Raw genomic sequence first — 26823 nt, forward strand, 5'->3', positions numbered from 1 at the left:
TGGTGTATGAGTAGAGCATGAGAGCGAATCATTCCTGGATATTGATAGAGGTGAGGACGGATGAAATGGGTGAAAAAATTAGTAAGAAAAGAATAGAGATGTGAAGACAGGAATAGTGAGACTCATGCTAGAGTATTAATACAGGAAGTGAACTGGGAGGAAATAACAGGAACAGATGATAGACGAGTAAGAGGTTAGAGATGTGGAAGAAAGACAGAGAGTCATGCTTGGTATTATTGATGGATGTACTGTTGGAGGATGGTGAGATGGAAGAGCACATTAGCGAAAATGAGAGAGATAAAGGAGGGGTGGTGGTGGGTGGGGGGGGGGGAAAGTGAAAGAAACGAGGAGCATATGAGGCATTTTCCACCCTCTCAACCATGAGATTGAGGTACTGCTGTCTGTTTGCAGGTTCAGAGGCGAACAGCTGATGGAGTTTACAGAGAAGCAGAGCTTGTGGTAGCTCAGGCAGAACCGTCAGTCTCAGTAACAATTAACTGATCCATGACACACGCCAGCAACAACCAAACACTGACACTCAGTGGGCTTCCATCCAAGTATTTTTATTCAAATTATGATGTACACAACTGGAATAGAAAACTCAAATTTCATTAAAATCTCTGATGTGAAAAAGTGGCTTTTAATGAATGCTTGTGTGTATATAAAGAGTGTGATGATGAATAAAATAAACTCCACCCACTGCATAATTTTGAAAAATGCTAAATAGTGGGTAAGAGCCTCTGGGGGGGGGGGGGGTCGTATGAGGCAGGAGGGCTGGAGTTGCACAGTGACATCCGCCAGAGAAAAATGATGATAATAATAATAATGATTATTATTATTATTGCTATTATTATTATTATCATTATAATAAGAGGAGGACAAACAGTACAACATTTAAACAAGCTAGAAGTCACTTTTAAATAAACATGACTGTGTTTAACTTGGTTTATTTTCACATGAAGACAGTTTTAGCTTCAGCAGCTAACAGCAGCACTGACCTGCTGGAGGAAATCTCTCCATCAGTGACGGTCCGCAGGAGGAAACGCTGCTGGCAGCCACGTCCCGTAGCTCTTTAACTCTCCGACTGTCTGTTCCAGCAGTTTTCAGCTGGTAAAATCTTGTTTTGAAACATTAAATCATGTTTAACGTTCCTGACAGGTTCAGTAACGGTGGAGCTCTGGTTACACCATCAAAAATTCACACTTATACTGTTATTTATAACTTATTAACATTTAATGAATGTGGAGACAAAAAGTAGGTCTATTCTTTTTTTCTGTCTAGAGGTAAATATAACAGAAAACTAGCAACACTCTAGCTGCTAGCTAGGAACAGCTAAGAACTATTCAGTCGGTACATTAGAAGCTTGGGCCATACCTGCATTCTTAACAATCCAGCAATCAAATTTGCTTGAATAATACAAATGAAAATCTGATTTATCCAAATCTTTTCATGTCTTAGATTCAGAAAATGTATCACCATGGTCTGCTGCCTTTCAAAAGAACACTGACTGCAAATGACTTGACACCAAATATTAAAGATACTGACATTATGTGAGACTATTCTAACTCTAATTTTTGTCACCTAAAATTTAAAAGGCTACACTGTTCATCTGATGCACAGCCCAGGACCGGAAGGTTCTGCAGCGGGTGATAAAAACCGCCCAGAATGTCATTGGTACCCATCTAGCGAGCATCAGTGATATCGGTGGGATGAGGTGCCTACGCAGAGCCCAAAGGAATCCAAAAGACAAGAGCAGCCACAGTCTGTTCACCCTGCTGCCGCCTGGCAAGTGATAGAGAAGTATTGTATCTGCTGCTGTACCATCAGACTACAGAGCAGCTTCCTCCCTCAGGCAGTGAGGCTCCTCAACTCCACCGCTTCCATCACTATTTTTTTTTGTACTATCACTTGCATATTATATTTATTTTGCACTATGAATATATGTAACTGTATATACCTTGTATATATTTTTTAAATCTTTTTAATTGTAGTTCTGTCACATGACAACAGTGATACATGATTGTAGAGTCCATATGTGACAGTAGCAAAGGCAAGTTTATTTGTATAGCACATTTCAACAACAAGGCAATTCAAAGTGCTTTACATAAAGCATAAAAGGCATCAAAACAGAATATAAAAGCAACACAAGTAAAAAGACATATAAAAACAATTAAAAAGTGTTAAATTTGGGGAAAAAAAGAAGCCAGAAGGGAATAAAACAGATAAAACAAGAGAATAAAAGTTACAGTGCAGTGTAAATATTAACCCTCAAATTTGGTTTAATAAAAGGCAGCAGCAAACAGAAAAGTCTTCAGATGTGATTTAAAAGGACTGAGAGTTGCAGCAGACCTGCAGTTTTCTAGAAGTTTGTTCCAGATATGTGGAGCATAAAATCTAAACACTGCTTCTCCCATGTTTAGTTGTTACTCTGGGGACAGAAAGCAGACCTGTCCCAGACGACCTGAGAGGTCTGGATGGTTCATAATGTAGCAGCAGATCAGAAATGTATTTTGGCCCTAAACCATTCAGAGCTTTATAAACCAACAGCAGTATCTTAAAATCAATTCTTTGACAGACAGGAAGCCAATGTAAAGGTCTGAGAACTGGAGTTGATCCTATGATCCACTTTCTTGGTCTTAGTGAGGACTCAAGCAGCAACGCTCTGAATCAGCTGCAGCTGTCTGATTGATTTTTTAGGGAGACCTGTGAAGACAGCGTTACAGTAGTTAAGTCTACTGAAGATAAATGCATGGACAAGTTTTTCCAAATCCTGCTGAGACACAGTTCCTTTAATTCTTGATATATTCTTCAGGTGATAGTAGGCTAACTTTGTAATTGTCTTAATGTGGCTGTTGAAATTCAGGTCTGAGTCCATGACTACACCAAGATTTCTTGCTTGGTTTGTAGTTTTTAACATTATCGATTGAAGCTGAGTGCTGACTTTAAAACTTTCTTCCTTGGCTCCAAAAACAATTACTTAAGTTTTGTCTTTGTTTAATTAAAGAAAATTCTGGTACACCCAATCGTTGATTTGTTCAATGCACTTACTCAGTGCTTGTATTGGACCATAGTCCCCTGGTGAGATGGTTATGTAAATTTGTGTGTCATCCGTATAACTGTGGTAACATATTTTGTTGTTTTCCATAATCTGAGCTAGTGGGAGCATGTAGATGTTGAACAGAAGAGGCCCCAGAATGGAGCCTTGGGGAACTCCGCATGTCATTTTTATCCGCTCAGATGTGTAATTACCTATAGACACAAAGTAGTCCCTGTTCTTTAAGTAGGATTCAAACCAGTTTAGTACTGTGGCTGAAAGTCCCACCCAGTTTCCCAGTCTGTCTAGTAATATGTTGTGGTCGACCTGACTGGAAGACATCAAAACAGTTGTTTAGTGCTACAAAGTTGTTCATTTGTTGAAAAACAGCTTGTTCAGTGATCTTGCTTAAAAATGGGAGGTTTGATATGGGCCCATAGTTGCTCATTAGTGAAGTGTCTCTCTTTTTTAAGAGTGGCTTGATGGCGGCAGTTTTCAGGGCCTGTGGGAAGACAGCTGAGAGAAGAGATGTGTCGACAATCTGTGGAAGATCTGAGGCCATGCAGTTTGAAACAATTTTGAAAAAGCCTGTAGGCAGAATATCAATATCATGGAGGCACTGACAGCTTGTCTAATTTTCTGAATTTTGTCAGTGAAGAAGGAGGCAAATTCATTGCAAGCCTTGGTGGATAGAAGTTCAGGGACTACTGACACAGGAGTGTTTATTAGCCTGTTGACAATAGAACCAAATTTTCCGTACAAAGCAATTTAACAAACAACAAAGAAACAACCAACAGGAATATCAAATAACAATAAAAAGTTTTTCCTTTTAAATTTCTTGTAATTGCTACTTTTATATACTTTGTTCTATTATATTGCCAAATTGATAGTTTTATTCTAAATTGAAATATTCTAATATTTGTAAATATATTGTCTATGGGTGTTTTCAGATCTGCACTTTTCTTATTCCAGTTGAATCAGACTCTGTTGGTTTTCCCCCTTGAAGTGATTCATATGGTCAGGTATGAATACTGTAATCGTACTTGGACCAAAACAGCCGTGAGACCCTTTAGAGGAAGTGATCTCAGTCCGGTCCCAAACTGGAGTGGTTTGTTTGTGGTGGTAACGGACCCAGCCTCGATCCGACCTCATTAAGTAAGTCTGGAAGTTTGAGCTAATCGCCTCCCGTAGCCAGATGTGCTTTGGATACTGAGATGCAGCGGAGCAATTAATTATTTATGAAGAATTCACTGAGGTCCAACCTGGACTAGCACCATGAAGAACCTTGTATTTGGCTAGTGGATCTTCTTCAGGACCCTCTTCATGTGTTTATGTTGTTGCTCCGACCCCAGACAGATCTGACCAATAAGTGAAGCTTCTCACATGGCTTGTGGTGATGCATTTTGGTTCGCTTGGATTTTTCTGTGTATAATAGGAAACCAAACCAAGGGGAAAACACACAACAAGTTTACCAGCTCAGCAACTGATTCAGACCTGAGCAAAAACAAACTATAGGTTTGCAAACGCCCTTTTTGTGTAGTGTGGAGGGGGCTACAACTGCATTTCATTGTACAATCCTGCATTGTATAATGACAATGAAAATGAACCTTGAACCTTGCTGTGGATGGAAGCACCACCAAATTAAAGCTGAGAGTCAGTGCTTCAGAGTTATTGTTTCATTTCAAATCAGGTGCACTGCAGAACAGAGCCAACACAACATAAATAGTGCCACTGTTTAATAGCGTAGCATCACATTTAACTGGAACAGGAACCATTTGTTACATTTTTTTGAATAGTTTTATAGGACTAGCAAAAGTGTTCACATTTGAGTCGATTCATAGCAGCCACTGACTACTGGACAGGTTATGGCTGTAAGCCTGCATCACAGCGGGAGAGGATGAGAAAGGTTTTAAGAGATGTATCGCAGGAAGGTAAAATGCTGCTTTCTCGCAGTGTCTGGCACTGATTCACTGGCCTGCTGTTCGATACCGTCTTACCTATCTGATCTATCACTGTTTCTTTCTTTGTCCTGAACTAATTGAATTCCATTTGAAAAAGAAAAAAAAAATGCTGTGTTTAGTTATTGGGGAAGTGAAAGATGAGAAAAGAAAGAGAAGGAAAAGGAAGTTTAACAAAAAGAAAACAAGAGAGGGAATCACAATATCTACATTTTCTCTTCTTTTGTCTTTTCTTTTTTGGCAGAGCGTTCATCGATATGTTGACAGTGCTGTGGTGTTTCTGCACTGCACTTCCTAGAGAAAGGATGAGCAGGCTTTGGGTGTTTATAGAAGCAAATTTAAATGGTAACAGTGGCTGAAAATGTTGGATTACATATATCTTTTTATATATTTGGGGAAGGAAGGATGTAGTTTAAGAAGGCGGTATGGGCTGGATGTAAAGAAATTGGAGAGGTGCAGATGAAGGAAGGTTGAAGGAGACAGGCACCTGCTCAGTTAGAGTTATAGAGACAGATTGGACCTCTGTTCAATACTGCATTAGCAACCTGAATCATTCCACCTTCTCTCTTCTGTCCCTTTCTCTTCATCCATAACCCCCAACTGTCAATGTAAATCCCTCATTTTTCTCATTTCTTTCTGGCTTCTCTTTCTCTCTGCCTTATCTCCATCTCTTGAAATCTTCTGTTCTCTTCTTGCTGTCTCTGCTGGTAACATTAACTTTTCCATTAGCTGTGTGTAGTTATAATTCTCCTCCTGTCATTTTCACACTCCTCTATTCAGCTTCCTGCTGCAACTCACTGAATCAACAGAAATCCTACCGTTCTCTTATTGCTCTCCCCTTTTTTCCCTGCCTTTCTTTTTTTTCATTAACTTTCCTCCTGTTCACTAAATCCTCCTTTATCTTGTTCCCTCTTCTGTTTTTTCATCCCTTCTTCTCTTTTTCATCTCACTGCCTTTTGCTCTCAACCGGCTTCTGTGGGTTTTTAGTTACAGAAATGAATAATTATTATAACTATTTCAAATAAGGGAATTTTTGGTCTTTGCTATTTTGCCAATTGGAAGGTCTTTTTGGGACCTGGGGCCATTTTCTCAGATGGCCTCGGTATTTTTCCTCATGTGCGAAAGTTGCTACAGTCCAAAAATGTGCCTGTGGTTCACTTCAAAGCAAGAGACTGACTTTCAATTCCTGCAAGCTTCAGTACGATTTCCTGTAGTCACACAAAATGTGAAAGCCAATCACTCCACACACACTGGATTTGGAATGAGGTGACAGGTTTAATGCATCATGTTCCTTTCATCTCTCATTGATATGAATACAGTATATACAGTGTGCGATTTGCCGGGGGGGGTAGGGGATTGTGGGGATTTCACCCCCTCTGGTCTATATATCCCTCACTCTGCTGAGTTATTTTTATCCCCGATGGGAACAAAAACTGTATCCCCTCATAGTGAGGGGAAAAAATATAAGTAAAGGCTCTGCAATGTGAGAACAGTCTATAGTGCAAACAACAATAAAACCAGAAATAGGTTTGACAATGAGTGACAATAGAGATGAAACCACTTCTAGGCTATGTGATGACGCAGTAAATGGACCAGGGGGTTTCTTGCTTCCCTGCTCAGAGATTTGCAGAGGTGTGGGTAAAAGAGGGGCGACACGCCATGGATGACCCCTGCACAGGAAATAATGACAGCATGGTGTGCTATTGCATGTTGTGATTATTTTCTATTCAGTATTGAAGGTTGCTGTGCGCTGCACATAAAGCTGAATTAAACAGTGACTTGAAGAATGACATTAAGTGTACTGGCCCGTCTGGCTGACTGGCGCTATCCACAGTACTGACAGGAGCGTCTCCTATGTGTCCGCATGAGGAAAGGACAAGGCATGAACTTGACATCACAGCTCTAAGAGTGAAAATATCACGTTACTTGATGAATTATTTAAAAAATGGATTCCTGCAAATGCAGTGGTCAAGTTCACATTTCATTCTTCTTTTATTAAAGTTCATAATTACTTTTACAAATGTTACTGTAATAGCCTAATAGTCTCCATTGTCTATATAGGCCCACTGTGGTTCTGATTTATTTTCATGAATAAAAACATTTCAACCCCCCTCCTCCCCTTTTTTTTCATTTTTTCGCAAATTACACCCTGAAATTACACATGAACAAAGTTCTAATCTTAGGGATGGCATGTTTATTTGTATATGATGTGGTTTAAAGTCCAGGAGGATAATAGTGGACTGCGGACTTGTCAGTCTACTATTTTCACAGTCAGAAATGAACCTTCAATATGTATCATATTATTATAAAAACACACTGATAGGACTGATCATGCAGCAGTTTCACATCTGTGCTGCTGAATTTTACATGTTATTAGGACCAAAGTAACAATATAATGAGAAGCATCATCCATGATACACAGATGTGATGTAGACTAAGTACACATGGCTCAGTTGCTGTCTGTTTTTGGTGGCACCTGGAAGTTGATTGATGTTCTCCTGATCACATTCTTCATATATGTTATCAATCCTATCCCATCTATAATATTGTCACCCTGTTTGTCCATGCTGTATTTCAGTAATTTTGCTATATTTTTATTTATTTTGCTGTCTGTTTCATGTTTCTTCTATTTTTTCCCCCCTGTTAAAGGTTTTTAGGGAGTCTTTCCTTATTTGAATCCAGGGTCTATGGATAAAGGATGTTGTATTGTTGTACAGGTTGTAAAGCCCCCTGAGGTAAATATTAGATACTAGGCTGCACAAATACAAATTGACTTGACTTGACTACAGAAGTGCCATGGATGAGTGTTGCACAATTGGTCCAAAAGTCAAGTCAATTTCATTTAAATAATCAAAAACCAGAAATCATAAATTTGCCTCAAAGGACTCATATGATATCCTCCATCTTTTGGCCCATGATTTAGAAAGATTCTCATATGTGGGGGGAAAATACAACAAACAAAAATGCAGTAAACTTGAGACCAGGCTCGAGTTTTGGACCAAGTTTTAAAACACCCTGAGTCAACTCTCCTGTGTATGTGTGTGTAAATCCCTCACCTCTATATGACCACAGTACGTTAACGTTAAGGCCACAGCCATTTATGAGTAAACTCTCCCATAACTGAACTGCTCACACACACACACACACACACACACACACACACAGACCACCACCATTATGTCCGACCCATTCTACTGAATTTTAGTCTGACCCTTTCATTTCTGCTCTTGTGTTTGTGACAAAGCTTCTTTTTTTTAATTTTGTAAAGCACTTTGTAGCACTATTTTGATGAATGCCCTAAATGATGATGATGATGATGATTAATATTATTATAATCATTATGATTACTTTAATCATCCTAGATGGTAGAAATTGCCTCCCTCTCTTAGTCTGTGTCCTCTCTTGAATCATTATATCATGAAATAATTATACTTTGATTTGTTACTGTCTGATCATGTTTTTTTTGGCCAGTTGTTGTGTCTGTATGTTAAAAGTTCTTCTTTACTTGAGCTCAGAGTTTCTTCTGTCTTTTCATTCATTTAACGAATTATGAGTTTGGTAATTCATTCATTTTGAATTCCCACTCTCACATATGCCTCATGTAATTCTTATAGAGGCATATCAAATAATTTCCCCCCCGTAATTACCACCTTTGATTCTTCCCATTAAGTTGTTAAGCTCCATTTACTCAGATGATTGAATTTCAGATACAGATAGATTCTTAAGTTGTAGTTTTCCAAGTGTGTTTTGGAGTTACTTTGCCCCCATATTGATCTTCTCATTTCAGCAGCACACAGATGTATAATGTGTATGTGTGTGTTGGACGCAATCTGAGCCTTTTCTCACTTCTAAACTTTCATTTCATAACTCAATGAATACACTTTTTGATTACAACTTTCGAAATAATCAGGTGTTCAGTAATTTCTGTGACGCTGAATAAGGAGTATAATTGGATGTTGGGTGGGTGTTTAATCCAAAGAGTCTTCCAGTACTATGAGTGCAATTATTTTTGCTCCAGTTACCTTGTTTTGACTTGTTTTATAATGATTTTCATTAAATTTAATATACTTAATGTAGTTCTGTGTCCCTGCAGAAGCCGGTAAAGTCTAGTTGAAGGTGTTTATGTAGCTTATAGCTCACATACAGAGAAATTGGTGTCAAATTAAAGGAAAAATGAACGTACCATAAGTTTTGGGGTTTCCATGAATCTCCAGAAAAGATTCTCCAATGTCCAATGGATTTCTGTTGGAGGGATGAACACCCTTCTTCCAAAATACATTCCCTCATTTGGTGTTTTGATGGTGGTGTTGGAGGTGGACAGCGCTGTCTAACACATCAGTTCACAATCTCGGCTGACTGCATAAGCCAGAATTTATTATTCACATCATTTTCATTGAACCATTTAGTGAGTCCTGCTGCTGCTGCAGTGGAGGCATTTTCATCTTAGAGGAGACCACTCCCATTAGGATAGAAATGTTTTACTGCAGAAGAATAACTGGCAGTGTGTGGATTTGCAGTGACCCTGTGAAACTATGCCAGGAGAACAACACAACAGAGCCACCAGGCCCCCATAACTGTAGAGGTCAAGCATTCAGGTTTCTACATTTCTCTTGGTGCGTGCCACAAATACCCTCGCCCACTTGTTAAGAATATTATAAGGGATTACTCATCTGACTGTGTCACTTTTTAAAGGTATTTCTTTTGCATTATATGTCTTTATTTTTAGACAGGCAGCAATCAAGAGGTGATAGGTAATTAGGGGAGAGATAGATGGGAATTGAACATGAACTGAGGACATCGCAGGTTCATTAGCAGCACCTCAACACCTAGGTCAGCAGGGCACGTCTGACTGTGTCACTTTTTCCCACTTCACTGTGGACCAGTGGACATGGTTTGCACCTCACTGTCAAATGTGCATTAATTGAATCTTTTCCTCTTGCCAATTTGATCCAAAATTGAGATCAACTGGGCCCGCTGAGTGTTTTTGTAAGATGTTTATTGTTTAATTGTGTCATGTAGCACACCTGTATTGAAGCATATGTATTCATACTCTCATTTTATTTTATGTGACATCTGTTTATATTTTGGAAACTGTTTGCCCAAGAAACTAAAGAATCAGTCGTTAAAGAAAACCCCCTAAAAATAACATATTTCATCGTTCAAGTGACAACGTAATAAAAATGTTCCCCATCCTAAACCAAGTGTTCCCACTGTAACCATGACGACAGAGGTGCCCTTACATTAACAAAGTAGTAATTTTAACCCAAACCGTGAATTTTTCCTTCACCTAACCAAGTCGTTTTTGTGTCTAAACCAAACCAAACCTTCACCACAGTGCTGTCAGAATTATTTTTTGGTTTTGGAAGGCACTTACGAATTATGTGTCAGATCAGGAAATGTTTCGTTCTAGGGGGCATTGCCAAACTTTGTATTTTGGAGTTTAATTTGGAGGACTTGTTGGTAGTTTTCCATCTACAATATTAAAGTAAAGGTAACATATTTATTGTCTTTAGCTTAAAAGCTTAAACCCTTCATTTAGTCTTTTTTGTTCTATTCTATATCCATTTGTATGTTCAAATATTATATTGAACCAGAAACATTTTCTGTGGTTGGAAGTGCTCATCACACGCTGCTATTGAGAAATATCAATCAGGTTAATATAATTACAAACAAACATCCACATGCCCAGTCATTAAATAAGTCTTTCTCTATCAATTATCATTACTACTTGTTTTTTTTTTATTTGTCTCATTTTTTTTCTATGCCGTTTCCATTAGCGTATTTAGAACATTGTTTCTGTAATTGTTTCACCTCTGCATTTTATTATTAAAACACTAAAGGAAAATTATAAAAATAGGTAATACTCCTCTGATTTCTTTTGCATATCTACCTTTGTGCAAAGGTATCAAATGCAAAGGCGAGTGCTTTCAAACATAAGCTGATTTAATGCGTTTGGCATAAATCTGTTTGAGGCTTTGACCTCTTATTTTATATTGGTGTCAGGAAGTAGAATGATACAAGATGTAAGCATCTAATGTGATTACAGGCTGTCAGGGTATTTGTCGTAAATTAATTCTGACCCCGTTCTTTTGTGATAGCAGATTCAGCATAATGAGCCACCTGGTGTTTTAAAAGAAAACGCTCACTGACAGCCTTTTGAATTGGCTGGGTGGCTATCAGATGTGATTTGACCCATGAAGAATATGATAGTAATCCCTTGTTTCACTCTTGTTTATAATGCAAGAAAACAGATGACAGAAGTGGGAGTAGTATTACCAATAGCATCACAATCACCAAGAGTGCTGGACTTATGTGCAGATGGAGGTTTTTTATATTACTGAGAGTAAAATCTGGAACTCTAATCCACCAGGTTTGTGATAGATTCCCAGGTGATGATCAGAGTGTTTTATTTTTACATTAAAGGGCACAGATTTGCAATAATATCACCTAGTCAGTGTCTTTATCTGACTGCAGAGCATTCAAACATATCTGATGGGATTTAACTTTTAAAATGTGTGACAATCATCCTGTTTTACAATGTTGATTAATCAACATCATCACAGCTGTATGTCTCTGTGTGACCTGACTATTAATCTGTAAACTGCGAGACTGTGACATAAATCAGGACTCAGCCTACAAATAATCCTGACCTCTTGTTGATTATGAGAGAGCAGAGAATGAAACTATTCATGTTTAAACAGCAGCCCCAGTGAGAGGAAACACTTTGGGTCTTAAAGACTTCCCAACAGCGAAAAACAAAAGTTCAGCGATATTTACGAGTCCATCTGTCAGCGTATGTAGAGGTCACTTGCTGCCTTTTAGGAAACAGATTTGTCCTCCCCTCTTAAAAGCTGACTTCAGCCATTTCTCAACCCGTACTCAGTTTTATCCCTTTTCCATCATACTAATCGATTCCGGCCAAAATCTCATAACTTGCTTCAGTGAAGACATGTTGCTTGGCTGAGTGCAGCTCTCCAATGCATTCCTAAAGGGGCCAGAGGACAGCAAAACTCAAATCCCCAAAAGTATATTGATTGCTCAACCTGTAATTAGACACGCTGGTAAAAAATATGAGTGAACATATCCTGGTCATGCTTTTTTGTCACAGTTTTGTGCCTTTGCTGCAGAACTTTTGTACCCTTTTTTTGGCTGGTGTTGGCTGCTACATGCTTTACATGTTTTATTTAACCTCATTAGCGAAGATGATGATGGCAATACACAGCATATACCCCTGTTTTTTAGCCAATGCAGAACCACCAACCAACTCAAACAGAGGGTGAGGAAAACAAGGAGGAGGCAGAGGAGGAGGAGGAGGAGGGGACAGGGACAGACTCTATCGACCAATCACCGGGACCCACAGATAGTTATCAACATCTCAGATACCCCCCTGTGAGATGAATGTCTCTCTGTATTGTCAGAAGGACTTACCTTTGCACCTACTCATCAATCTGACCTGTTCAAAACAAAAATGGACCTTTTTCTATTTCTACTGCAGTATGCACCGAAAGCATGGTATCATCAGAATCCAGTTAGTTCCACAACCACCATTAACCTTGGGTATAGAAATGCATTCTGCTCTAAATCATATTTTTGCCCCCCTAGCAATAATCCTTCTGTCGTGACGTTCTACAGAAAGACTGACCATGACATAGAAAAACTATACAACAGTAAAAATGAGACGACTAAGCATAACTTATCTAAGAAAGAAAAGGATCGCTGAAGATGATTTGACAAAAAATGAGGAATTGTGATCAAATGTGCTGACAAAGGAGGTTCTGTAGTAAGGTGGCGAAAAAACAAAGTGTATAAGTGAGGCACACTGCCAATTTGACAATGGCACATACAACACAAGACTGCAGACTAACCCCATGGAAGAAATAAAAAGTGAATTGAACCACATGCTAAGAGAAGCTAAAGAGAACTCCTGGATCAGCGAAGCAGGATATAACTTTTTAATATCCCACTCTACCGTTCTTCTGCTTGCTACCAAAATGACCACCAACCTCTTTCCAAATATATAGACTTCTTCATTAAACCTTTTTTCATCTAACCTACCATCCTTCATTCGAGATACTAACCATGTTCTTAATAAACTTGCTAATATAGATGAGGTTAGATCCTGCTACCTGGTCATGATGGATGTGGAAGCTTTATATACCAACATAAACCACAAAGAAGGCCTACAAGCACTCTCTCACTACCTGAATAGACGCCCTACAGGAAGTATACCACCTAGTGACTTCATATTAAGACTTACTGAAAGATAAAATCAGGTTTCATGGTACATATAGATAGATGACCTTGTATTCATTCCCTCAGGTACTTAACAAGAACTATTATCATTTCATGGATATCTGAACACTACAAATGACGACCTGAAACTGAGTTTACAGTATGACTTCAAACAGATTGATTTTTTTTGGACCTTATCATAATGAAACTATTGTTTTTTTGCAAGAAAACTTACAGAAACATATTGCTTCAGGCAGATAGCGTTCATCCCCCAGTACTTAAAAAGAACATCCTGTACGGACAACTTCAGCGTCTTAAGAGGATCTATGATCAAGAGCCAGATTTTGAAGCTCAGGCACAAGAAATGCAAATAACAGTTTCTAAACAGAGGCTACAAAACCAACACTGTTAACAAGGCCTATACTAAAGCTAAGAAACTGAGAAGACATGATCTCCTGCAACAGAAACAAAAGGAACCAGGAGAACAACAAAAGTTATACTCTGTGACACAGTAAAACACAAAAATCATCAACAGTAATTGGAAAATCATAGAGAGTGATCCACTTAAAGATGTGTTCCTACCTGCACCAGCTGTCAGTTTCAGAAGAGCACCTACTATAGGAGGCAAGTTGGCTCGATCGCAGACCACAAGGCTTTTTCAAGTGTGGTAGATGTAATCACTGTGATACCACGCAACAACCTAACAACATCAAGGACATACACTCAAATAAAATCTATACTGTAAAAGGATTCATTAACTGCAATACAACTCATATAGTATACCACCTACAATGCTCAGGTGGCTATTTTTATCCGGTGAGAACAAAAAGAAAATTGAAAGAGAGAATCTCAGTGCAAATATGCCATTAGCACAAGAAATAAAGACTACCTCATGGCCAAGCATAATAATCAGCATTATAAACAGCATGTAATGCATCCAGATATAACCTGGACTCACTCACTCTCTTCATTGCAGGTAACCAAATTGATGTATATTGTACCATTATAAATACATATACTGTATAATATATATATATTTCTAGATGACTGTCTGTGAATATCCGATGCTGTTGATTATTTATGATGGATTTTCTAACCTTAAAGATATTGATGCCTTGTTAGAATTTACCTAATTATGTAGACACCCGCTCTCTTGACTGCACCTGTGTCAATTATCCGGTGTTACTCTGATCACCTGGCAGCTAACACCAGCCTTGTTATATCTGTGAGCTGTCACTTGATTTTACATGCCCTGAAGAAGAGAAGAAGAGTTGAAATGCGTAGGCGCTAAGCCCATTTATTAAAGGCTTTTTAATTTTTGCAAAGCACTGTGCCTTGGTTATTGGTTTTTTTGTTATGACTTATTGATCCCAAAGTCTAACTTCTCTCTGTTTTTGTGGGCTCATGATATGTCCTTGGATCCAAAGAGCACCTGCTTTTTGATGAATGCGTTTGTGAAGTAGCACTCCCTCATCTACTGGCATTTGCTCTCTATATATAGATGTTAAATATACAATTTCAGAACACAAAAAGAATCACACTTTAAATTGTTATCCCGCATACCACTTATTTGAAAATGCACAGCATGCACAGTCATAAAGCTCGTGAATCAGCAGCTCTGTTTCTCTCCACCTCGGTCTCTCAGACAGGTGTGAATCATGGCTGTGGGAGTACGCAGTAGCCTGCATTAATTTACCTCTTACCTCACGCACTCCCACAAACCACAAATTATTCAGGGATTCTTATAATAATACACTTCCATATTCATGAAAAAAAAATATTAAAGACAAATATTAAGATTGCAAGTTGGCAAAAGCAAGTTAATTGAATGAGACAAGCAGCAACAGAGGGATGCAGCATCTTTCTAGGCGGTCTGAAGTGAGTTGAAACTTTTCCATTTGACCGAGAAATCGACGTGATGCAGGAAAGTAAAAGCCAGTCAGCTTCAAGCTTCAAATCTTTCCACACGTCTGTCTGTACCTACAGTGCCTCATTCACAGTGTTCCTCCAACCTATTTTAGTTTTAATAGAAGAAACAGCCCGTCATCTGTCTTCAAAATATTCCCTAACATTGACATTCCCCAGAGAAGACTCTGCAAGAGATGAAACACAAGTCAACAAAGATGTCAGCCAAATCCGTAAATGATGTCACCGGCTGATCTCTGTTGTATCAAGTCACGCTTCACTGTCTTTGTACCACTTGCTGCTTATTTTGCATCTCAAGTCATGCGAGTAAACTCACTTCCTGTCTGACTGCAGTGGAGGGGATGATCAAAAGAAAAAGAAGGGAGAAGAAGACTCTGGAATTGTTATAAATTTATCCCAAGATTCAGCATGTACTGCAGGCATGAATTAATCAAGTCAAGTCAAGTCGAGATACGAGACCCAAAAGGGGGGAGAAGATAGGATGAGTCAATTAATGTCTAATACTGATGTGGAAGGATAACATTGTTTCCCCTAACCAGAACGACCACCCGGGAGAAATTACAGTGGAGTATATTGATAAAAAAGGACCACAAGCTGAATTTTAAGAGAAAAGCACAGAGGGGAGGAAGGGATTAAAGTAAGTCTATCTAGCTTTTTACTCTTTATTTAATGGTGGGAAAGAAATGAAAATGAGAGAAGTAGAAGATTAAATATGGGGAAAGATGCATACAGAGAGAAAACAGTCAAATTGTTGAGTCATTTGATGATGCCCTAGTAATTCCATCTATAGATAAGACGGCATTTATCCACAGTCAGATCACAGTGGGGGTAATATTACAAAAACAAGATGAAAAACAGGGATCCCAACCACAACTGGGCCTGTTCAGTGATGGATCGGTGAGCTGAGATTGGGCGGGAATGAAGTGGATAAAACAGGATCAGAGGAGGAAATGCTGTTATGATTAATATCGTTGTGTATTATTTTAGCTATTTTTCATCATAAGTGGAAAATTTGTTTGTGATAAAAGTGCTGATTCATTGGTTCCTTTCTAGTCTTCTCTTCTCTTCGTGAGTTAGAGGTCATAGTTAGAGGTCCCTCTCCCAGTTTAATATTCTCATTTTCGTAATATAATACAAACATTTACATGTTTTCATAGTCAAAAATCACTTAGTTGCAGCTGTAAAAGTCATGGATGCAGCCTGTCTGTGTCACTCAGCCAGAAACGGTCTGTTTTGTGTCTGCTCCGTGTCCTCTCTTCTCATTGGCTGACTGTTTTCTGATCAATCAAATCAGTCAAAAAAGAAATGGAAATTTCCCTTTCTACAATAAATCCCCTTTGACAGTTTAATTCAATAAACTCTTGAAGTAAAGAAAATATGGCTGCCAGAGCATGCAAGTAGAAGACTTGTGATTTAATTAAAAAAAATAAAAGTTTATTTACTGTTTGTACATTTTAGGCTTCCAGCTCAAAAAATATAATTTACCTTGTAGAGAGTCGTTTGACAAAATAATCAAAACTCAAACTTAAGGTCCTCTTACTATGTTTTTTGGTCTTGTTGCAAGTTGTATTTGGCAACTTGACATCTTCCGTTTCTGCAGTACAGACGTTGGAAGACACTTCAGACTTGTTTTAACTCGTCATTAATTTATTTCCTCCGTGGCAGAAAAACACATTACACATAACTCCATGACATCTGAGCAAACCACTGTGAGATGTGATTGAAAGCCCCACAAAACCCAAATATTCAGGAGTTTTTGGGGGTTTTTTTTTGCTTTTTTATGAGAAATTGTAGAATTTTAACTGTTATATGGTGGCCTAGATTCAAGAATCTGTATTAAAAAAGCATTAACAGCATTAGGACTAAAGTGTTTTCAATTTTCTGACATTGATAAATATATTGAAGGTAAATATTGTATATACGCATGTGGAATACATTTATTCAAATGTTGGTGATATTATTTTGGATAGGAAAATTTGTGATAAGCATAATCTATTTGAATTTTTAAATGTGAAATGTATTTGACACTAGTATTGACACTTATTTCTCTTCATATAACCTGTGCCTACATGTATGCTCAACCTCATGAACCAGAATGTCCCCTTATAGACCTCAACAAACATGACAAGGTCACGGTTTCAAAATATACAACGCTACAGTAAAAATGCTTATTATGGCAGTTAGCAGAGTTAGCAGCTATGGCTGACCACAGATGTTCTATAGTTCTGGATTTAGCACAACTTAAATCTCTTAAATTAAAGAGAGAAAAAGAATAGAGAGAAGGTAAACTAAGCTTGTCGAGATCTCAACCTGATATTTAATTTACGACAGGGAGAGAGAGGAGAGAGCAGACAGGAGAGTTAATTAATGTCCACAGATCACACTGTGGGATAACATCGAGTTTGTTTCAGTGTTTAGTTCAGTAATGAATGGATTAACAATGGATGAAAGGATAAATTAGACTAAGTCTCCAGTTTTTCAGCTGTTACAGGCTAAATCACAACTTGATTTTTAAATTGAGTTCAGGGGAAGAAACTGAGGGAATAGTTGGCAAGAAAGGGAGGGATGAAGGAAGGATGGACTGATTGATTAGTCAAAGTAATGATTATGGTTAAAATAAGAATCTTGCGCTGATGATTTCTGGCTGCAGCCTGAACTTCAAAACACTGCCAGAGAGAGACAAAGGTTTGACAGGACTGACTTAAAATTAGGGGTATAAGGATGCAGGAAAATAACATTTTCAGAAAATGGATAGAAGTGATAGTGATAATAATAAACTTTATTTATATAGCACATTTATAGAAATGATGCAATACAATGTGCTTTACAGAAGAAAAATACACAAAAAAGACATTAATGCAAAAATAGAAAAACATAAGAAATAAGACAGATACAGTAGAAGAGACATTTACCGTATTGGCCCAAATATAAGGCAACCCTGATTATAAGACGACCCCCCCTTTACCAACACCTGTTTTTGGAAAAATACTTTTTGAATATAAACTACATCATAGTTACATACTCACACACTCTCCTACCAGGCTATTGGAAGGGGTCAAAAATTGGAAGGGGTCATTTATAGGACTACCTGTTAGTCTTTTTGAGCTCCTTATCATCTGTCACAGCTGTATTTGGCAACTTGACATCTTCCGTTTCTGCAGTACAGACGTTGGAAGACACTTCGGACCTGTTTTAGCCGGTCATTGATTTATTTCCTCCCTCTCAGAAAAAAACATTACATGAGCCTTCAGAAACTCCTGCAGGTTAAACTGGACTAATGAAACACTTTTAAGGCTGAATGACTCTAACGCAGAGGCTTTCAAAGTGGGAGGCGGGCCTCCCCAGGGGGGCTCCGCACAGAGACTCAGTGAATGGAAGTAAAAAAAAATATTACATTAGTCATTACATTAGTTATCAAAAGGAAATCATGTAGAACAGCCTAAATGTGTGTGATTTGGTTAAAGAGGTAGTTCAGAGATACAGTCGTTTTGGGGAATTTTACTGTTTTTTCCCTCTTTCCCAGAGTCAGAAACTAATAAATGACTTTGGACTGACTTTTTTCAATGTATATGATGTAGTCTGAAGTTATGTCAAACAGCAATATTTGGCTATCTTGGCTCAATTGCTGAGTGTCTATGGTATCAGGTAATATAATCATGATCCTATAGGGGGCGGTGGAAGGCACCTTTTCCAAGCTTTGTCTGAGGGGACGCCCATAGTCTCAGACTCTGAAAACTCCTGCTCTAACATTCTCATTATAAACAGACTTTCAGAGACTCGCTAGCCTAGCAACATTGAGGCTACAAAAGAATATCTGATGTTGTGAACACATAACTGTCTAGACCCTGAATATAAGATGACCTTGTTTTTTTCAGACATATTTCAGGAAAAAAAAACCTGTCTTATATTCGGATTGCTACGTTGATACCTTATATATATATATATATATATATATATATATATATATATATATATATATATATATATATATATATATATATATCTTTGGTGCATGGCAACATGCTCACAATGACAATACTAACATGTTGATGGTTAGCAGGTGTAATGTAGAGTCACCTCACTTCTTGATCATTTTCGTGAGTAAAAAGAAATGGATTCACAAATACGCTGAAATGTAGTGACGATACAGTACAAATACAACTTTAAATGTGATCAAAGTTCTATCAGCAGAAATATTGGAATACTTTATAAGATTTGGAAGTGTTTGACCACTTGGGAAGCTGTGAGCTTTCAAGTTTTGTAAAAATGAAACATCTTGTTGTAAATCTTTCAGCAGCTGCACCTGCAAGCAGCAGCAGCAGCAGCAGCTGGCAGCAGTCACACACGTCGTTATGGCCGCCACAAATCCCTGCCTTGTGCGTGTAAATGTGCAGTCATTTTCTTTAGCGTCTTTTTTTTTCATGTCACGCAGTCTCCAGTCTCCAAGAATGCTCCCACTTCCTGGTTGGTCTCGGTGGCGGTCCTGATTGGAGCGGCCTCTGGTCCATCCAGAAGCTTCAATCCATGGGCTGAACCAGTAAACGTCTGACCAGTCTGGGAAACTGTGAACAGCTCACCACTGTGCCTCTCGTTGCTGTGTGTTGATATCTGTTGTGAGACTAGCAAGAAGCACCTGCTGTTTAACTGTGCATCTCATTGATGTAGACGTCAGTTGTTGTGACACTAGTATGAGGCGCCTGCTTGTTACTTGGGGACTCGACCAGGTGTAGTTCTACGCACCACTGATTACACACACTTTCCTTAGTTGTTTCTTTGTTAGCCTCATCAGAAGCAGGGATACTGTTCTTATTGTGCTCCTATTTTAATGTTTTATTTCTTTATCTTTGTATGATCTTTTAAGATTGTTATTGGTTCCCTTGTTGCAGGTGTAATCGTTTTCCTGCTGATTGTTGATTGTACAATGTGGCCTTTTAAAATGCATAAGCAGAATTGTAAGTGTATCAGTCGAAATTTTAAAAAAAAATCACCAAAATCTCATATTTTGTATAATTTGATAAGGCAAAGAACAAACACTTCACATGTTTTGTGTCTTAGGGATTAGGTTTAGTGTGAGGTTTGTGTGTTTGGTTTAGGTTTGGTCATGTAGTTTTTTCTTTCCTTTTTTTTTGAGGCAGAGCAACTGATATTCAGTGTAGCAGAAGCACAATTGTCGAAGAGCTGAAGTAAGTATAGAGTATAGAAGGGAGACAGAAATACATTACATTAATATCAGGATAAAATAAGACATTCCAATTTATTCTATAGATGGAGAGAAGAAATACGAGGAAACAGAGAAAGAAAAAGATAAAGAAAAGTAGATTAAACTTTCCCCCAATTTCACTGTTGGTTTTAGTTAGACAGTTTAATATCAGGGAAGCGAGGAGGGAGAGAGGATGAAAGAGAGCGATGAGAAACAGATAGAGGAAGGAGAAGACAGCAGTATGTGAATTAATCTCAGATTAGAGGGAGAGAGGAACAGACACAAGGAAATGAGGAGGGAGTGAGCACCAGACGATGGCTGAAGATACAAAAAAATGATTGCATGAAAAAGCCCGTTATAATATATTTATACAGGTAGAAAGAAAAAGAGAGAGAGGGAGTGGTGAGAGGCTGGAGGGAGGGTGAGAAATATTATCAGCCAAGCATTCATCTTAGTAGATAAACACAACTTTAAATACCATCATGGGAAAACTCGACAGTTTAATTTCCACCTAATTTTTCTTCATAATATTCTATTTGAGTGCAATATATCTTTAGCAGCTACGGAGTCGACGCAGGCAACAAAACAACGTCTCTGTTTGAGTTTCAGGTTACATCCTCTTGACATTTAGGTTACTGTAAATATTAGCTGCATTTCCGAATACATAATTTATTTATTTGAAGAGAGATAACTCTAATGGTGTTTCTGCTCCACCAGAGAGCAGCGTGGAAAAGATAAGACAGAGGGAAATGATGCACTGGAAATGTTATCAGCTTCATTTGAACCCTCTGCATCACCACGGCCCCGTCACGCCACATCCACTGAGTCACCAGAATGCCTCCCAGTCCCTATCCCCCCCCCCGCAGGAAGAGGCGTTGTGAAGATGGTTTGAGCGACTCTCCTACCAACTGATCCCGGATACAGAGAGAAGAGGGCTGGTAAAAACTAACAGAAGGTTTTGTTCAGGCACTGAGAGTTATTTATGTTTAAACCTGCACTGACTGATTTTTTTTGTCCACTTGTTTTCAGTGGAAATAAGTTGTGAACACAACACTGACATATCATCACCTTTTAAACCACCATAACTCCACAGATGTTCCTCTCTCTTCTTTCTCTCCATCTAAATACTGTTTTTCATTCATTTGTTATGATGGTACAGCATGCCTTTGAGCTGCTTTTGATAATAAACTTTGTTGCTACTGAGGCCTGCTGTTAAACCAATCTATGGCATGCAAATTTTTATTTATTTATTTATTTATTTGTTGCATCATGATCTGTCTTAAAGTGATGTGACAGACTATATCCTTGGTTAAATTAGTCTTGATGGTAAGAATGATCCCATCAAGAATGATTGTGGAATATACTGAACTCCGCTTTGTCTTTATGTTCTTGTTTAGCCAGTTTGTACTAATCTTTGTGTGTGTGCGCGCCCACTGCTTTGTGTCCACAAGAAACTAATCACAAATTTAAAGTGTTTGTGACAGATCTTTTTTTTCATGTCTCAGCACATGATTTCATTAGAGGCGATAATTGTTGATTCAGTAGTTTTTCACATGCTGTTGTCTGCTGGTGTTGCATATTGTTTTGATGCTGCAGAGACACACAAACAAGGCACTTTAACACAACTTAACACTCTCATGTATTTCTTTATTTGGTCTTCCAATTATCAGGGAGCAGAGATGCTGCTGTCAAAAGAGAAGTGAATTGTGTTTGTGTCACCACTCATCTCTAAATGATAGTTTAAATCTACTGATCTCAACTACCTTAGTTCATCTTCCTTTTTTTTAAACCTGTAGTGAGTGTCAATAATGTTTTCTGAACAGCTAGATGGATCTTTCTGGTAGGTATCTCATTAATGTGTGCTGTGTTGTGTTTTTATCCTCTAGTGTGTATCAGTGCACACATTTTGATACAAAAACTCTGGAGATATCAGATCATTGGCAGGATCTCACAGTTGTTATTATTATTATTATTATTATTATTATTATTATTATTATTATTATTATTATTATTATTATTATTATCATCATTATTATTAATAGTAGTAGTATTAGTAGTGGTAGTAGTAATATTATGTGTGTTGCCTACCTTCCCTCATTTGTTTCTACTTGACATACTAAGGGTAGAAGTAGAACTGGGTAATAAATAATGAGTTACAGTCAACATGTTTGAACAAGAAAAACACTGCTATGAATTTATTTTAAGGTCCCAGAAATGTTTTACTAAGGTAGGAAACATTGAAAGCAGTGACCAGAAAATGCAAAACCCTGCATAATGCAATACAATCCAATAATACAATATGACACAGTGATTAGATGTCACCAAAGTCTATGAACTAATTAGAGTTAGAGTTAGAATTAGAGTTGTGAAAGGTAGAATTAACACAACACCGACAAATTTCATTGTGGATTTGCTCACAAGAATGAAGTAAATTTGCCTGAATTTTTCACATCAAGTTCAACTTTGGTGAACTTTGACACACAAATTCGTCCTATTGACCAACAGCAAACCATCGTTATAGTGCTGACCTTTGTGGGAAAGGTGAGCTGGAGAGTTCAAAACAGAGTTTCATAGCCTATTATCTGTGTTGCACCGAAACCCTCCTCTGCTGGAGGAATGCTCCAAGTAAGAGGGATGGTTTGCAGACAGATTATGAGGCAAGTGTTGGGGTAACAAATACATCTCTTGGATAAACTGTGCCCCATTGGTGACTGAGCTAACTAGCTTGCTAACTGCCAATTATTTCGTCTTCAAAACTACAACTTTTTATTCTGGTTAAATAGGACTGGTTTGTTGTTTTCTCCCTTGGTGCGATTTGTTTGGGCAGGTCTGAACACAGCTATCGTATTTGGGTGCAGACCAAAACAACTGAGACCAAGACCCTTTAGAGGAATGCGGTCTTGGTCCGGTCCCAAACAAACTCTAGGGCAGTTCGTTTGTTTGCAAGTTTGAACTAAACAGCTCCCGTAGCCAGGTGTGCTTTGCATACTGGGATGCGGATGAGCGAAATCAACACTTGCTAGCAACTAGCTGGAGTGAATGGAAGTGCGACCTGGACTAGTGCAACGCAGAACGTTGTTTTTGGACAGAGGACTTTGCATCCCACTTTGTAGTGATGCATTTTGGTTCACTTGGATTTTCTGAACCAAGAAGTTTACCAGCTCATCAACTGATTCAGACCACAGCACACAAACTATAGGTTTGAAAACACCTTTAGTAGCTTGTATAGCTATTGTGACTGACTAATGCTGCAAGTTCCTGGTTGGCTAGTGTGTAATAGTTATCTTACTTGCTACATTAAATTACCAACTAACCTCAGAAGAGGTCAATGCATCACCAAGCATCAAGCACCACTTTTTTCACAAGGACGTGCAAATGAACTTCAACACTTTCTGGTGTGTGGAAATAGAGTGAGGGAGATGTCAACCAAACTCAGTCTGGGCACTGTGCAGAGAAGAGGTCTAATCAGGTAAATTAAGTTGAAACACCTGTGGGATGGACCACAGGTGTCACAAAGTAATATGTGGGTTGAGACAAAAAATTACACTCCAGAATGCAGAACCTAATTGGAAGACATAATACATTTGAAGAACGAGGGATTACAATCTGATGGAGTGAGACCCTGTTAACCAGAGAGAGACACACACCTCTATAGTCTCAGACTCCTTTTCTTGTCCTTGCTTAAATGCAAAGAATATAGAGCAGGCGCCAAGAGTCCCACAAAACCCCTTTCAAGCCGTTAACACATTTGCATAGTAGTTGGCTGTTTTCTTGCAATCATCTCTGGACTAGACAGTTCCCTCTTTTTAAGATTATTTTTTGGCATTTTTACCTTTTTTTATTGGACAGTGGGCAGTGAAGAGGCAGACAGGAAACAATGGGAGAGAGAGATGGGTATAACATGCAACAAAGGGCCCTGGCTGGAATCAAACCAGGGACGTTGCAGATATGTGGCATGCACAGTTCACCATTCGGCTACCAGGGCGCTCCTAGACTAGACATTTCTGCTAAAATGTGCCACGCTGTGAATTATTTGATGTTGTCTGCCAATAGGACGTTTTTATGTGAGGCCAATCTTTGTGTTTCTTCTTGTTGCTTCGTCTCTTGTCCCAGAAATTCTTAGAAGCTGAGAACAAAATCACCGTTTTTATGGCCCCTTTAGGGGGCACCTGCTGTGATGACCAGTTATGATGGACACATCATGCTTTAAGTTTTTTTTAATACTCTAAAGGTAGGGAAAATGATGATACAAGAAATCTGAACCTTTATTTTTATTAAGAGACGATAGAAGTATTTCAGTCAATATGCAAAACAATTATTAATAGTAACAGGCACTAAAAGTTGTGTGACTATCAGCCAAACTTGCCAAACTCTGCAGGTAGGAACAGTCTCCCCATGCTAACGAGCTAACAAGCACTGAGTCTACCGTCTGACTCTGATACATGAAAGAATCTGACTGACAGCTGTGCAAACCTCTTATGTCAAAACAGTTTCTGGTTCGAATTGACAAAAGACTGAAATTTAAAATAGGTGAAGAGAAAGAAATTTTTAAAAAGAACACAATTATTGGTATTTCCCAGCTAGAGAATTGAGAGTACTAAATGTATACTAAGGCTTAGACAGTATTAAACTACAGTCTGTAGATATACCGTGTGTGTGCGACTGAGTTTCTTCCTCCTCTGTAAAATTTCACCTGATAATTTGTCAAAATAAATTCCAGACTGCTTTAATTGGTGTTCAGACTGGGACTACTTCTAGTACAAGTTCCAAGCAATTCTATTGTGTCTATTATATGTTTTTCCTGTAAAATAATTTACCTTAACGCAACACCCACTTACAATCTGTGTTCTTTAAACACTTCTGGTGTACAGAAATGTGATCTATTCCAGAAAAGACATACAAAGGAAGTGTGGTTTTCATCTTTTATGAGCTCACAGAAGAAAACAAAACCTCTACAATCAAAAATACAAGACTCATCCCGCTCTTAGATTCAGCTGTTTCCATTCAGTCGGGGTTGCCATGGTGCAATTAAAGACCTGAGGCTTTACATCAGTCTCGTCTTGCCGTGAATTTATTGAGGGTTTTCTGACAAAAAAGCTGTGATGAGGATGTTGAGATGTCCAGATGATGAAAGATATCTCTCCTTTTTTTTTTTTAGCACCCTGCCGTATGATGTCATGTTGTCTTTTTGTAAATCGGAGATGGATGCCTCCAGCAGTGATGAAGATGAATTTAAATCGACTTCTCACTATCGTTCAATGTCTCATGTGTAAACTTGTTGAATATGATTCATAATGTTTCAGTTCCCACCATGTTGCAGCCGAGGGAACGAGGGACATGCAGCGAGGCTGAGAGGAGTAGATGAATAGAGAGTAGGTAGGGGCTGAAATAGAAAAAAAAGGAAAAAGATGTTTGTAGATATACAGTGTAGGCGGGTGAGTGCCTGAGGGGAAAGGGTTAGCTCTACCCAGAGTAAAATAGTAAATTTGACATTAAATTTGAGCATTTCAACCCCATTTAAACATTTTAGGAATTAAAATCAGTTTAGTTAGCACTTAGTTTCTGTCAGAATGCCTCTGATAATGCATCGAGTGAGGTAAGAGTTTCTTTTTACCCTCTGCAACAGTCAATCAAGATTTTAAGTGTATTTTTAATTTACAATATAAGTCTCTTAACTTAATTTGGGAAGATATAGTTCAGTTAAAGGACCAGTATGTAGGATTTAGTGACATTTAGCAGTGAGGTTGCATATTGAATATCTTTCCCCTTTGCACAAGAATGTTTTTGCAATCAGAGAGACAGAGTGGACATTTATACGGTGCAAATACAGGTAAAAGTGAAAGCTGGAAGTTGGACTGTAAACTGTGATGAATGTTTATGGCTTATTTGGGTCATATTTTTACTATTCGCCTTTGTCTTCTCTTTGAAATAAGTATGGCTGTCCTGGGGGCTTGTTTACAACCTGTCTGATTGTTTGACTGCTCATGTTTCTTGACCCGTCAGAATACTTTTTTTGCAATGTTGCTGTTGCTATTCCCAGATCTCAGTGATAAAACTGTCAGATTTATATTTTACCGAAAGTAATGATAAACTCTGAATAATTTTTTTGGAGACATTTTCTAGTTTTTGGTCTGTGGTCTGCTCTCATGCACGATCTAAGTAGCATTCGAAAACATACTGCTTGGATTTAGAGGTCCTCACAGGTCCAGAACTTTGGATCCAGTCCATAATAGATCTATAGGAAACGTACTGGAGGAACCTGACAAACCTGGCGTGCATAAATTAATTTAGAAAAAAGAGATCTGATCCAAAGAACTCAAGACCAGTCAGACCTGTCCTGAATGGACCCGAGGATAATTAAACCCGATCTTAAATGTGTCGACCAGACCGGACCAACAGAGAACACCAACCCTGGCTGCAGAATGACATACCACCGAATAACGAGCAGCCATGGTTTAAAAAAAAGAGCAGCA

General features: G+C 38.3%; 1 long non-coding RNA gene across 1 annotated transcript in view; it reads right to left on the reverse strand.

Annotated features, from left to right (window-relative positions):
* Positions 1-24685: 24685 nt before the first annotated feature.
* The window catches only part of LOC122996544, a 31408-nt gene continuing 29270 nt past the window's right edge, over positions 24686-26823 (reverse strand). Inside the window, exon 3 of the long non-coding RNA XR_006407026.1 lies at positions 24686-25733. This is a non-coding gene — a long non-coding RNA (uncharacterized LOC122996544). The remainder of the gene's footprint in view (positions 25734-26823) is intronic.

Source organism: Thunnus albacares, chromosome 14 (assembly GCF_914725855.1).
Source record: "Thunnus albacares chromosome 14, fThuAlb1.1, whole genome shotgun sequence".
Classification (NCBI taxonomy): Eukaryota; Metazoa; Chordata; class Actinopteri; order Scombriformes; family Scombridae; genus Thunnus; species Thunnus albacares.